We start from the raw sequence: 14,597 nt of genomic DNA, 5'->3' as shown, positions 1-14,597 counted from the left end.
AGTCTTCTCCAGCACCACAGTTCAAAGGCATCAGTTCTTCGGTGCTCTGCCTTTGTGGTCCAACTCTCACAACCATACGTGACCACTGGGAAGACCATAGCTTTGACTATATAGACCTTTGTTGGCAGAGTAATGTCTCTGCTTCTCAACACACTGACTAGGTTTGTCATCGCTTTCCTGCCAAGAAGCAATCATCTTCTGATTTCATGGCTGGAGTCACCATCCGCAGTGATTTTAGAGCTCAAGAAGAGTAAATCTGTCACTACTTCCACCGTTTCCCATTCTATTTGCCATGAAGTAATGGGGTCAGATGCCATGATCTTAGTTTTTTTAACATTTAGTTTTAAGCCAGCTCTTTCACTCTCCTCCTAAAGAAGCTCTTTAGTTTCTCTTTGCTTTCTGCCATTAGGGTGGTATCATCTGCATATCTGAGGTTGTTGATGTTTCTCCTGCTTATCTTGATTCCAACTTGTAGCTCATCCAGCCCAGCATTTCTCGTGATGTGCTTAGCATTTGCAAAACAGGGTGGCAGCAGACAGCCCTGTTGTACTCCTTTCTCAAATCTTGAACCAGTCAGTTGTTCCATACGGGGTACATTTGTTCAAACCTATGGAATGTACAACACAAAGAGCGAACCCTAATGTGACTCTGGGTGATAATGATGTGGTCTCACGAATTGCAGCAAGTGTACTAAAGGATGTAGATTATGGGGGAAGGACACACGTGTGGGAGCAGGAAGTATATGGGTTGTCTCTGTACCTTCCTCTCCATTTAGCTGTGAGCCTAAAAACTACTCTTTAAAAAAATTGTTCTAAAAAAAAAAGATGAAGAAAATTCACATAAAGTTTTGAACCATTCTTGTTGTAGGGAGACTGTGGAAGAAAAGAAAATGATGATTCCAGTAAAATGGCTTTAGTAACATTCTTGAAAGTAAGGTTAGTGGTGCATTTTTTTGCAGAGTACAGAGGCCCTGCGTTGCGATGTTTGATATATAAGGACCTGTGTGCGTGTGTTCTCAGTCGCTTCAGTTGTGTCCAATTCTTTGTGACCCCCTGGACCGAAGACTGTCAGGCTCCTATGTCCATGGGATTTTCTCGGCAAGAATACTGGATCCCAACGCAGGGATCAAACCCACGTCTCTTGCAGTCTCCTGCATTGTAGGCGAATTCTTTACCTCTGAGTTACCAGCGAAGCTCATAGAAGGGCTCTTGTGTTGTTTAAAGTGTTAGTTGCTCAGTTGTGTCCGACTCTTTGCCACCCCGTGGACGGTAGCCCACCAGACTCCTCTGTCCTGGGATTTTCCAGGCAAGAATACCGGAGTGGGTTGCCATTCCTTTCTCCAGGGGATCTTTCCAACCCAGGGATGGAACTCAGGTCTCCTGCATTACAGGCAGATTCTTTACTGTCTGAGCTACCAGGATCTCTATATAGAAAGGCCTCTGCTCAGTCACTCAGTCATGTCTGACTGTTATCCCATGGACTGCAGCCTGCCAGGCTCCTCTATCCATGGTATTTTCCAGGAAAGAATACTGGAGTGGGTTACCATTTTCTTCTCCAACATAAAGGCCTAGTATGGTTCAAATATGGGCTTCCTAGGAGGTGCTAGTGTTAAAGAACCCACCTGCCAGTGTAAGAGACATAACAGATGCGGGTTCAATACATGGGTGGGAAGGATCCCCTGGAGAGGTCATGGCAACCCACTCTATTAATCTTGCCTGCAGAATCCCACGGACAGAGGAGCCTGGTGGGCTACAGTCCATAGGGTCTTAAAGAGTCAGACACGACTGAAGCGACTTAGAAGGCAGGCACACACACATGGTTCAAATATAAAGTAGTCCCTTTGGCTACTATGTGAAGTTGATATTTCATCAGCTAAGAGGCAGGGATGACTGTGAAGGAAGACTTTTAAAGAGTCTACGTAGACTGTTATTAGGACCTGAACTTAAAAATTGAGTTATGCAGAAAGTTCAGCTATGCAGAAAAAGGAAGTGGGGATTACTTTTAGTAGTCATAGTATTTGATGGCTAGACTAGATATGAAATATAGGGGACAGGGAGAGATCAGTGATAACTCTTAAGTTTAGATCATTGAATGCTTTGAAATCACAGATAATGAAAGGCGAGGATTGATTGGCCACCGAGATATGTGGTTTGCGTCATGGACAGTGAGTAAAGTGAAGAGACTGAAAGCCTGAGAAAAAAAATCAATTTAAGATTTCTAGTATGAATTTAGAGAACTATATATAACTTTAAAAAATTAGATTCTTTAGTTATCCTATGAATGATCCTTTACTCTGCTCCCTAGAGCTCTGTCTGTGACATGCATTCATCTAACTCTGATGGATGTTGTTTGTGATATTATATAAGTAGGTTTCCTTGTTTATGGTGTTTTTGAAACTTTTTATCATCAAAATTAGTTTTAAATAAAATCATTGTGTAGAACCAGTGTTCTGCTTTGGAAGAATAGTGAAAGGCAGTGGTTTTCACCCTGGCTACTTCCTCGACGGTTCAGCCGGTAAAGAATCTGCCTGAAGTATAGGAGACGCAGGTTTGATCCCTGGGTCAGGAAGATCCCCTGGAGGAGCGCATGGCAACCCACCCCAGTATTCTTGCCTGGAGAATCCCCATGGACAGAGGAGCCTGGTGGGTTACAGTCCATGGAATCGCAAAAGGTTGGACACGACTGAGCAACTAAGCACAGCAAAAGAGAGTCGCCCTGGGGCGTTTTCAGAAACATACAGATGCCTGGGTCTCCCTCCAGAGGGCTTGATTCTGATTTAAAGAATTGCCAGAGAAGGCCAGCAAAGACCGCCATCAGGTCAGGAAATCCTGACTTTGCCAGAATGCTAAGAGTGGATATGAAATCTTTCTCAGGGGGCAGAATTGTTATAAAACAGTCTTCTGACAGAGACAAGCTTTTATATGTGCCAATTTACTAATTTACAATGAGAAATATGCCAAGTAAGAGAACATTAATGCTGGAGCTGGCAGACCGACCGTTCTTTGCTCTGCTTGTGGGGTAGGTCATACAAAGTTAAACTGTAATCAGGAAGTTCCATGGAGCGCCTAAAGATCAAAGAAATTTATTATCTGCCCAGGCTCTGCTATAGGGGCCAGAACTCTCATCCTTTGTCCACCCTACTTGACTGTTAAACAGGACTTTTCCATCAGCAATGTGTTGTGTTCATTTCCTTGTAACTTTTCAGCTGTACATCTAATTATTCTTTTTAATATTTGCCACAAATTTAATGTTTGTGTGTAAAGTAAAAGCTCACTGCTAGTTTAATTTTCGTTTTCTGGCCAGTACAAAGTCTGAATATTTTTTTCATATGTTTGTTGTCTTTTAGATCGGTTCTTATGAGAATTGTCTAATTATATCTTTTGCCATTTTTTCTCTGTTTGTTGTCTTTTTCTTGTAAATTTGTAAGAACTCTTTGAATGTTTTATATTTTCTGTTATCTACATTCTACTTTCCCCCCAACTTTTGTCCTTTCTTGTTTATGCTGTCATTTCCTTATAAATATTTAAAATTTTTCTTTGGTCGAAGGCATTCTTTTTAAATAATTTTGGGCTTTCTATCTTCACTAAAGGTCTCTCCCCTGGATCATGCATGTTGACTTTGAATTTTTTTTAAGACTTTAAAACATTTTTACTCCATATCTATCTGGAATTTGGTCTTTGAATATATTATATTTATTTTTCTGCAGACGAGTAGCAAGATATTCCAACAGTATTACTAAATAAATCACCCCTTTTCTTCTACTCTTGCTATGTTGAATTCTTTTTCTGAAATTTTGGCGAGGTTCTCCAATCTTTTATATTAATCTGGTTTATGTACATTTAATATTCACTGAACTGATTACTTTTACATAACATTTTGATATAATTATTTATATGTAGACAGATATATTTTACCTATTTTACTAAGTTTTTTTAAGTTTAAGTATATTTGATATACAATATTACATAAGTTACAGGTGTACAATATAGTGATTCACAATTTTTAAAGGTTGTACTCTATAGTTATACTATATTGGGTATATTCCCTGTGTTGTGTATCCTTGTAATTTATTTATACATAATAGTTTTTACTTCTTAATCCCCTGCCACTGTATTACTCCTCTCCTTTTCCCTGCCCCATTGAAAGTCACTAGTTTGTTCTCTGTATCTATGAGTCTGCTTCTTTTTCATTAGTTAGTTAGTTGTATTTTAGATACCACATATAAGTTTTATTATTCACTATTTGTCTTCCTCTGTCTGACTTGCTTCACTTAGCATTGTCCTCCAGGTCCATCCATGTTGTTACAAATGCAAAATTTCATTCCTTTTTAAGATTAAATAGTATTCCACATACACATACATACATATATGCCACATCTTCTTTATCCATTTATCTGTTGATGGACCCTTAGGTTGCTTCCACATCTTGGCAATTGTTATTAACGCTGCTGTGAACACTGGGGTGCATGTATCTTTTTGAATTAGTATTTTTGCTTTATTTTGAATATATACCCAGTTGGTATATATGGTAGTTCTATTTTTAGTTTTATGAGAAACCTCCATGTTGTTTTCCACAGTGGCAGCACCAATTAACATTCCCATCAATAGTATACAGGGGGTTTCCTTTTTTCCACAATCCTTGCCAACATTTGTTACTTGTGGTCTTTTTGATGATAGCCATTTTAACAGGTGTGAGATGATAATCTGTGATTTTAATTTGCATTTCTCTGGTGATTAGTGATGTTGAACATTTTATACTATATTTTGGTAATAGTTGTATTCTAATGATAGTTATAGTCTGTTCTGATTATAGTTATCTTTTGATTTAGACAATAGTATTTGTATTATTTTTAAATGAATATATATATTTTTTTAGTATGTGCATGCGTGCTAAGTTGTTTCAGTCGTGTCCAACTCTTTGTGACCTCATGGACTGTAGCCCGCCAGGCTCCTCTGTCCATGAGATTCTCCAGGCATGAATACTGGAGTGGGTTGCCACGCCCTCCTCCAGGCCATCTTCCCAACTCAGGGATTGAAACTGCATTGCATCTCATTGTGAAGAAGGAAATGGCAACCCACTCCAGTATTCATGCCTGGAGAATCTCATGGACAGAGGAGCCTGGCGGGCTACAGTCCATGAGGTCACAAACCCCTTACATTTGTTCAGGTCTTTTTTTTATGTTCTTTAAGAAGTTCTTATAGTTTCCTCTATGTAAGTTCTGTGCTTCTTTATTAAATTTATACTTATGTATTTTATATTTGTGAATAAGTTTTTTTATCCATTTTCATTTCTACATGATAATTGCTAGTTAATAAATTTCATATCTTCTTTCTCAATATTTATAATAATGATTTCATTTTCTTATGTTATTGCATTTACTTATTATCCTGTAAACTTTAGAACAGTATTGAATGGTAAGGCAAGAATCAGCATCTTTGTTTAGTTTCTGTTTTAATTGAAATAGGTTTGGTGTTTTGAAATCTACATGATATTTGCTGCTGTGTATGGTAAATATTTTGTTCCTTTTGTCTCTGCTGGATACCAGTAAATGTGCAGTTATATTTCTTTGTCAGCTAATTAAGTGTGTGGGCCATAAGGCTAGTATGACTGTTTTAAAGTGTAATCCCAAGAGTGATGGAAGGAAATGCAGGCTCCGTGCACCTTTCTTAGTTAGCAACCAGTTGAAATATTAAGAGAAAGTCTGTTTTTTCTTCATCTCTTTACATCGTATCAACCTCAAGGGTATAGAGAGCTCAGCCCAACTGTTTAGATTCTGCTCGCTTTCTTGTAAGTTGAAGAAAAACGGGTACACAACCATATGTAGTTATTTACCTCTTCCAGGCCCTGGGTCTAGGTACGTTTCCTGGATGAAACAACTGGATATGTTTACTGTAGGATTCTGGTATTCATACACATTGGGATAGCAGAAAGTTTGTTTGGGTTTTTCCATGAGCTGAATGAACTTTTTGGCCAACCCAATATTTTTACTTTACGGCTGTGGTGGTGCCCCAGCTCACGTCTGGCCAGAGGAGAATTTGCCAACCTGGGTTTTTCATTGGCAGTGAAAATTTTTATGGGCCAAAGAATGGAGAACAAAAATGAAAACAGCTTTTTTTGTTGCTTCTGATACCATACCCACAGTTGAGCTAAAACTCATTCATTCATTTTTAGAGGGGGAGCAAAGCTTAGAGAGCTTCAATATTTTGACCAAGGTTATAATGACACTCAGTAGCCAAATCAAGGCAAGGGCTCTCATCTTCTGACTCCTAGGTCCAGACATATTTTTAAAATACCACGTTATTACTAAATTTATAGGATAGTTTCCTAGCCAAGATTCTGAAGGTTCAAAACTAATAACCACAGGGAGACTCTGGCTGAGTGAGTAATGGATTATTTAGATGATCAGTCGTTTTTATTCATCTTTATAGTAAACAATATTTCTGTAGTAGATTTAAAGTAAAAAAAAAAGTTGGAAATGTGCCAAAGATGTCATAGGAACTTCTATGTTTAGAAATTGTTTTTGATGGGAATAGCTTAGCCTAGAATAAATAAACATTTTATGAACAGCTGTCCGAAGAACAAGCAAAAGTCTTATTTTTTTCTATCCATTGAAATTCATCCAGAAGCAAAATCGTTGGATTGAGTGATGAGGAAAATAATTTCATTTTCACAGAATAGACAAAGTGTTTAGAAACAGAAGAATTGGAGAGTTTCTCCTATGAAGTAAAATAGACATTTTTCTTTGGGTTCATGAAAGAAGACAAATTAGTAAGGGTATGCCAGGTTCTAGATAAGAAGTTAATTAAGGTGTCAGTTTTCTTCTAATTATTTTGTGAAGGTTTGTATAAACTTGGAAGTATAAGTAAATGACAATAAATGAGAAATTCCTGAAGATAATGAGTAAACCAGGAGTGTTTGTTTCCAACAGGTATTAAAGCCTCTTATAAAGCTAAGTAATGGACAAGAATGGTACTGATACAAAGCTGATTGTTGAGCAGGATAGAAAGCGTATGTGAGTGACTAGTTTATGATGGTAAAAATCAGGGGCAAAATTTTAGTAAAGATACTGAGAAGAACCAATTAAATGTTAAGGAAAAACTTTAAAATCTTTATTGTGTAACACCTCAAATAAACTCCAGTTGGACAGATTTAAATGGAGTAAATGAAATGAAAAGAGAGTTAAAAGAAAGTAGCGGTAAATATATGTCTGATCAAAATGGGAATATTTTTTCTTTTTTAGCCTATTTTATGTAAATGAATTTGAAGATGCAACAATATTTGACTTGGGATAGTTATTCTAAGCAAATAGTACGTTAATAATACAGACTTTTAAGGAGGAACAATGGATATGTCAAAATCTGGCAGTTTTGGAGGACAGAGCCATTGATCTGAAAGTTCTTAAACTGAGGACTGAAGTTCACATTCCATTCGAATGGGGCTATTGACTTTAATTAGAAGGCAGTTTCCTTTTTGCACGTGAACAATAACTTGATGTGGTGTTTTGGATCTAGTTCCTTCCAGGAATTTTACCAGCTGATTGTTAAATTATTGGTGGCTTGAAATCATCCATGATGGGAGTGATTGAACAATGGAAATGAGCAAATGCTACAAATCAGGACTTTTCCTTTTTTTAAAGAGGGCCATTTCAAGCTTATCACTTGAAATACGATTTGGTTTGTTAGCATAAAATATTATGCAAAATATCTTACTAAATATTAAATAATGTTTCCAGAATCATCAGTGAATGGTGTCTGGTATGAAGTTCTTTCATTTATGAAGGAATTTTGAGGTATACCTTCCTTGCCTTGGGCTAAGTTGATTTCCCTTGTGGCTCAGATGGTAAAGAATCTGCCTGCAATGTAGGAGACCGAGGTTTGATCCCTGGGTTGGGAAGATTCCCCTGGAGAAGGATATGGCAACCCACTCCAGTATTCTTGCCTGGAGAATTCCATGGGCAGAGGAGCCTGATGGGTTCACGGGGTTGCAAAGAGTTGGACATGACTGAGTGACTAACACTTTCACTTTCCTTGCCTTATGTCGCAAATTTTGTTTGTGCACTGAAGCCATCATATGTTTTCATAATTTATCTCTGAACATGTTCAACATGCACATTATTTATATTTTCTTTTTTCCTCTTCAGAAATAAATTGCTTTCAAATGTACAGTTTTGCTTTGGATAGTTGGTAGAAAGATGCACGAATCCAACTGGTCTCCCCAGCAGTTGAAATTTTCATTTATTCCCTAATACTGATTCTGCTACCTTTGTCTCTATGTTCAATTTGTCTACCATATAACCTGATTTGTGTTTCTGATGTTTTATTTTAATTGACTTAGAAACTGTTTCTTTTTACCTCTTAGCTTAATCCAAATACATTATTGTTTTAATCTTTGGCTTGGGCTGTTGTTTATTGTGGCTCTTCCCAGGCACCTTTGGTTTGAGCTGACAGGAATAGAATAGGCCTTTCTTTCTTTTCTGAAAAATTAATAGACTTTTTTTTACAAAGAGCAGCTTCAAGTTTATAGAAATTTGAGCAGAAAGTACAGAGAGTCCCCACGTACCTCTTTGTCCTGCCCTCCTTGCTCTGCCCATTTTCTCTCCTGTTGACACTTTACATTAATGTGATACATTTGTTAAAATTGATGGACCTACAGGGACACATCATAATCACCCAAAGCCCATAGTTTACAACTTCAGTCTTGGTGTTGTGCTTTATAGGGGCTTTGACAATGTGTAATGACGTGTATCCAGCATTGCAGTATCATGTAGAATAGTACCATGCCCCTAAAAATCCTCTGCGTTCCACCTATTTATTCTGCCCTCCCTCCAACCCCTAGCAGTCACTCATCTAAGTTGTCTCCATAGTCTTGCCTTTTCTAGAATGTCAAAAGGTTGGAATCATACAGTTGTAATATAGCCTTTTCAGATTGGCCTCATTCACTTAGTAACATGCATTTAAGTTTCCTCCACATCTTCTCATGGCTGTGTAATTCATTTCATTTTAGCACTAAACAGTATTCCATTGTCTGGGTGTACCACAGTTTGCCTATCCATTCACCTACCGAAGGACATCTCGGTTGCTTCCAAGTTTTGACAGTTATGAATAAAGCAACTACAACCATCTCTGTGCAAATGTATGTATGTTTTCAACTCCTTTAGGTAAATACAGAAGATCTCAGTTACTGTGTTCTCTGCTAAGAGTATATTTTGTGAGAATCCTTCAAACTGTCTACCCTTTCCCATTCTCACCAGTGATGACAGAGAGTTCCTTTGTCCCGCAGGCTCACCACCATCTGTTGTTGTCACTGTTGTGGATTTTGATTACTATGATAGGTGTGTAGTGCTGTTGACTGAAAAAAGAAAAAAAGTGCAGCCTAAAAACTGAGAATTGTGTTTTATTTGGCAGACTTGCTGAGGACTTAGGCCTGGGAGGCAGATTCTCAGATAGCTTTGAAGGACAAACTTCTAAAAAGTAAAGGAGGAGTCAGGATATATATTAGAGTTTTTACAACAAAACACCAGGTAGTCAGAACATCAAAAGTTTACTGTTAATTAAAGAAAAGCAGACATCTCAAGTTAATGAATTTAGCACTTTTCTATGTATGGGGAGATGGAAGCTTCTGGGCTTATTCAAATCATTCCTTTGATATGTACCTTAATTATCTATCCTGTTTTTCTCCATCCTGAAACTCCTCAGAGTGTACACTTGAGGGGGTCTGCAGTGGCTGATGGCTTGATAACTATAAGTTATTTTGTTAACTGATAGAGCATTACTGACATTTTTCATCCAGAGTGGTATCTCATCATTGTCTTAGTTTGCATTACTCTGAAGATGTATGACGTGGAGCATCTTTCCATATGCTTACTTGTCATCTGTATGTCTTCTTTGGTGAGCAGTCTGTTCAGATGTTTTGTCTGTTTTAAAACTGGATAGTTTATCTTCTTACTGCATTTGAAGAATTGTTATATATTTTGGATGCCAGATATGTGTTTTGCAAAGGTTTTCTCCCAGTCTGTGTATTTTCATTCTCTTAACAATATGTTTTGCAGAGCTGAAGTTATTTTAATAAAGCTTCAGTTTATCAATTTTTCTTTCATGGGTCTTGCTTTTAGTATTGTATCTGTAAAGTTATCACCAAACCCAAGAACTGTTAGATTTTCTCCTTATAGTCTGGGAATTTGTTTTGCATCTCACTCACATTTAGATCTGTGATCCATTTTGAATTAGTTTTTGTAAAAGATGTAGGTTGTGTCTAGATTTATTTTATTTTTGTAGTATGCAAATGTCTAGTTATTCCAATACCATTTGTTGAAAATTCTCCATTTTCCACTGATTGCCTTTGCTCCTTTGTCAGAGATGAGTTCCAGTTGACTCTGTTCGTGTGAGTCTATTCCTGGGCTCTGTTCTGCCCCACTGATGTCGGCATGCATTCTTCATTAGTAGCACACTGTCTTGTTCACTGTAGCGTTAAAATAAGTCTTGAAGTTGAGAAGTGTCAGTCCTCCAACTTTGTTCTTCAGTATTGTGTTGGCTTTTCTCAGTTATTTGCCTCTTTATATAAATTTCAGTCAGTTTGTTGATAGCCACGAAATATCTTGCTGGGAGAGGCTTGCTTTTTAAACTAAGAGTTTTGCTTTTGTCTTTTAAAATAGGTATTTTTGACTTTTGGTCTTGTTCAAAGGCCATTTACCTTATACCTTTTCTTTCTTAGGTCATCATCAACATGTTTATTATTAACCAATATAGGTAAATAATTATTATTATAATAAGCAATTGTGTGGTATTTTGTTACTTTTCTGTATTATATAAATCTCTACATAAATATGTATGTATAAGATTATGACCAAAGAGTAGTACTTTTTATGTCTAAAGACCTGTCCTTGGGGGTGAGGGTACTGCACGCAGCTTTCATGGACTCCACTGGGGTCTTTTAAAACTACATGTACTCACCCCTACTCATCTTTTTTAGGGCAACTCAATCACTGAGAGTCACTGAATTTAGAGAGATGTTATTGTATGGAGTGTTGCACGTAGGAATATAACGGAGGCAGAAAACAACAAGAACCACTGCTATAAAGTAATGAAATCAAACATGATTCAACTTAGGGTTTTTGTGTCTCTTCTCACATGTCTGTTCTCTTTCATTGAATTTAAATTTATTCTATAAGGGAATAGGAGACTTATGAGCATGAAGAAGGTAATTAAAAAAAATTTTTTTTTTATGAAGCATGCTAAGTACAATGTTATACAGAGCTCGCTATCTAAAAATACCAAACTTCCCTGGTGGTCCAGTAGGTTGAAAATCTTCCTGCTAATTCAGGGGACATGGGTTCGATCCTTGTCCTATGGAAGATTCCACATTCTGTGGAGCAACTAAGCCCATATACCACAGCTTCTGAAGCCTGAGCTCCTAGAGCCCCTGCTCTACAACGAAGAGCCACTGCAATGAGAAGCCCTTGCATTGCAACTAGAGAAAGCCTGCACATAGCAACAAAGACCCAGCACAATCATAAAAATAAAGAAAGAAATAATTTTTGAAGTGCCATATTTACTTTTTATTTGCGCCTTATCTATGAGAATGGAGAAGGAAAAGGCTACCCTCTCCAGTATTCTGGCCTGGAGAATTCCATGGATCGTATATCCATGGAGTCACAAAGAGTTGGACACGACTGAGTGACTTTCACACATGAGAAAGAGTACACAAGCTAGCTTTTAATTTTTATATCTTATCTTAATTTCATATGTTAATCACTCAGGTCTTGCTTTATTCTTTTTATTATCAGAGTTTAATAGATTTATATTCCAAGGATGTTTAATATGACATTGGGTTTTTACAACTTGTAATTCAATGCCTAAATTGTGTTAAGAATTACACTCTTAACAGTTACATCATTATTCTCTAGTAGACATACGTAAAATTTTCAAAAAACTTTAATAGCATGTAGAGAAATAGTACTGTTTACCTTCATAAAATATTTGACTTAAGCAGTCTGGTGACATCAGGTTAATCTAGTTATGTAGAAACTAACCTTCTTAACCCAGCTTAGAGTGACTATCCCTTTTTCTTAACTATTAGCAGAATATGAGAAAAATTCACATATCTTAACCAAGCTGAACATTATAGTGAAATACACAATTGGGGGAAACCATTTTGGTACATAAAAAAAGTTATCTAATTTTTATTTAGTTTTAAAATATCAGTGAAGTTAAATATTGTTTTCATGGTTATTGGCTTGTTTTATCTTTTGTAGCTTGTTTCTTCATCTTTTTTGTCCAGTTTTCAGTTGGGGTGTGGGTCTTTTTGTAACTGATTTCATTTTGAGATAAAACTGATTAACTCTTAAACACTAAAAATTTGATTTTCCTTTCAAGTTGAAGTATTTTGATGTTAGAATGTAATGCAGATATTTGGAAGATAGACCTTTATTTGGAAGATAAAGACAAGTTTCCCTAAAATTTCTGGCTGTATTGGCAAATGTCTTGAAAATGCAATTATGATACCTAGGGATATTTATTTATGCTTAACTTACATTTATGCCTTTTAGGAAGTAGAAGACAGTAACGATGAGTTATTTGAGAGGTCGTTTTAACTAAAGGGTTTTTCTTTTTGAGAAGACTTTAAAAGTTAAAATGCATTGAGGTTATACCTCATCAAAGTCTACAGTTCAAGTACCAAGATCTATTATAGGCTTCTTGTTTAAAACCTTTAATATAAAGTTAAAGCCAAAGAAACTTTGTAACTCTTATATGACCTTATGAATCTTAATTATAGGAAAAGATATATTTTGCATCTACTACCATAAGTCAAAATTTTAAAAATGTTTTATCCTCATTTTTATTCCTAAAATGTAAATTAAAATTCTAGAAACTGAGTAGCCTTTTTGACTATTTTATGATTCCCTACAGCTATCCAACATAATGTGGATATAAAATATAAAGTATTCTTAATGATCCAAAATAAATTTTTAAAATTTAAGATCTTTTTTCCCCACAGTGACATTTGTTAACACATTCTCTCCTTTATAATATACAATGTTGGATAGTGAAACAGAGGAAACAAACACGTCATTGTTTAAAATAAATAGCATGCACTGTGTTCAAAGGATTGTGAAATTTTTTTTTTTTGGATTGTGAATTTTTATTTTGAACTCTTTTATATGATTTTAGTTCTAGAATACAATATATATTGTATTTTAATTTTATGTGATATAAAGATATTTATTTTATATGCAATATTAAGTGTTTATACTAGTCTTTAGATTATTATTCTTTTGAAAATATAAGCATCATGCATGACTAATTTGTAATCTAAGCACTGGAGGAAAATATTCTGTACTATGCAAAAATAAGAAAACATAGATAATGAATAGGACATGAAAGTAAGCTAGTCTTTGGCATTTAGAAGTTCAGTCTTTTCAAAATATTTATTTTTTAAATTTGCAAATGATTTTTTTCTGAAGTGACTGCCCTCACCTGATTTTATATTACTTTCTAGAATTTTCTTTTGGAGTTATCACAGTCACTTTAGATATCTTGACATATGTTATGTTTGGTAGAGTAGGGTTTTTTGTTTTTTTTTTTAGTTGACAGAACAATTCCTTATGAGTTGGGAATGTATTTCTTTAGATTAACTTTATTGTCCTATGGTTATGTAACACACACATGAACAGAAAGTGTTTGAAAAATTGTGTTCTGCTTCCTATTTCAAGGAGGGAGTAATTTCTAGGACAGCATATTGAAAGGGCAGTCTCTGGAGATCAGGTCAAGGTAGAGAAGTACATTTCTTACAGGTTTCTCCATGGATATTCTAGGCCAAAGGGGATGTCACAAGCTGAAGTTAGAGAACGGGAAGGTCTGTTTGATGCAGCAGGTAGGAAAATCAAGGCAACCGGAGAAACTGTAGATAAAAGCCAGGTAGGCTGCCCAGGTGTCAAGAAAACGGACCAGGTGCTCTTTTTAGGTCACACTTGGTTCGATGTACTGTTTGCCAGGCACAATGTCCTCTTGATCTCTCTTTTGAATGATTCAAAGAAAAGTCCTATGAGTCATTGTTAATTGCTTGCCCTCCTGTCTGTAGCAAGTCCACTAACATCGGACAGACCCTTCTCTCCTGTGTTATCACCATCCTCTTAGCCCAAGCTGTGATCATCTCACCTGGATTTTCTGTAGTGGCTCCCCTGATTCTATGTTTGCCCTCATCTAATTCATTCTCCAGAGGAGCCAGGGATCTTTTTAAAGAGAAGCCAGATCCTCTTCCTCTCCAACTTTGCACTGAGTTTTAATTACATTGAGAATAATAGCCATTTTCCTTATAGAGCTCGAAAACTTTGGTCTCTGACTAATGCTTCCAACTTCATCTCACATTGCCTTCCACCCTTGTTCCATCCCTTGAGCTTCAACCACACTGGTCCTTTTTTTGTTTTTCAGACATTCACACTCAACTTTGCACTTGCTGTTCCTGGTGCTTTGCCTTGCTTCCTCTTTTTTTTTTTATCATTTAGATGTGAGTTCAAATGTAGTTCACTTTTTCAAATGTGTTTCCAGAGCATTCTCTCCAAAATAGTGTATTTTAACTTCTTAACCCAATTTGCATTTTAT

The 14,597-nt window shown here is 36.3% G+C and overlaps 1 protein-coding gene across 9 annotated transcripts in view; it reads left to right on the top strand.

Moving 5' to 3' along the window:
* Positions 1-14,597, top strand: part of FRYL (FRY like transcription coactivator) — a 252,923-nt gene that overhangs the window by 95,080 nt on the left and 143,246 nt on the right. The window lies entirely within an intron of this gene.

Source organism: Cervus canadensis, chromosome 26 (genome assembly GCF_019320065.1).
Source record: "Cervus canadensis isolate Bull #8, Minnesota chromosome 26, ASM1932006v1, whole genome shotgun sequence".
NCBI classification, from domain to species: domain Eukaryota; kingdom Metazoa; phylum Chordata; class Mammalia; order Artiodactyla; family Cervidae; genus Cervus; species Cervus canadensis.
The sequence above is the reverse complement of the archived record's forward strand: the minus strand, read 5'-3'. Positions and strand labels throughout refer to the sequence as shown.